The sequence below is a fragment of the Myotis davidii genome, unplaced genomic scaffold, assembly GCF_000327345.1.
Source record: "Myotis davidii unplaced genomic scaffold, ASM32734v1 scaffold211, whole genome shotgun sequence".
Lineage (NCBI taxonomy): Eukaryota > Metazoa > Chordata > Mammalia > Chiroptera > Vespertilionidae > Myotis > Myotis davidii.
The window spans coordinates 727,883-728,603 of record NW_006282523.1 but is presented as its reverse complement, the minus strand read 5'-3'; the positions used below and the strand labels follow the sequence as shown (position 1 = coordinate 728,603).

Genomic DNA, 721 nt, shown 5'->3' with positions numbered 1-721 from the left:
GCCGGGCCCTGCCGAGCGGGTGCAGGGACCCCCCATCCCTCTGGGCTTTTCCAGACAGGCCCCTCGCTCCCCTGCCGCTTGCTGCCCTGGACAGGCCGTGCCCTAGAACAGCTCAGGGCCTCCCCTGCCCGGGCTCAGCCGCCTTGCTGCCCAGCAGCTCTGCCCTGTGGGTGGCTTCCTCACCCCCATGGTTCAGCTCATGTGCCGCCTCCTGTAGGGAGCCCTCCTTGATTGCTCGGGTGGATCTATTCCACTCTCTCCACCTCGTGTCACAGCTCCCAGGTCTGTGCTTAGCTCCCAAATGGGCAGCTCCTGGAGGGCAGAAACTGTTCGTCCATCGAGCCCCTCCCTGCTAGCGCCGGGACTGTGGGAGGCCGCCTGGGCTCTCACTGGCCCCCCCACCCCGCAGCCGGCCCGCACCTCCCCTGCCTGTTGGCATCCCCCGCTCCCTCTGTGGCCATTGGAAGTTGAGATCCTTAATCTCCAGTCCCCGAATTGTCCTTCATCAAAGCATCGGCGAGGCTGCGGGGCTGAAGGCACACTGTTCCCCCGGGGCCCCCTCTGCCTGTGCCACGGGTCACACGGCGGGTCCGACGGCAGGGAAGCCGTTCACGAGGCAGCAGAGGGGAGGTCGCAGGCGTCTGGGGGCACCTGGTGTGCCCGGCGTGTAAGCAGCTCGAGGCCCGGAGCCCTCCGGGGGTGTGAGGGCAGGGAGACGGCT

The 721-nt window shown here is 68.0% G+C and overlaps 1 protein-coding gene across 1 annotated transcript in view; it reads left to right on the top strand.

The window, feature by feature from the left end:
* Positions 1-721, top strand: part of ENTHD2 (ENTH domain containing 2) — a gene marked incomplete at its 5' end in the record, with an annotated part of 19,355 nt that overhangs the window by 17,051 nt on the left and 1,583 nt on the right. The gene's annotated exons all lie outside the window — the stretch shown is intronic.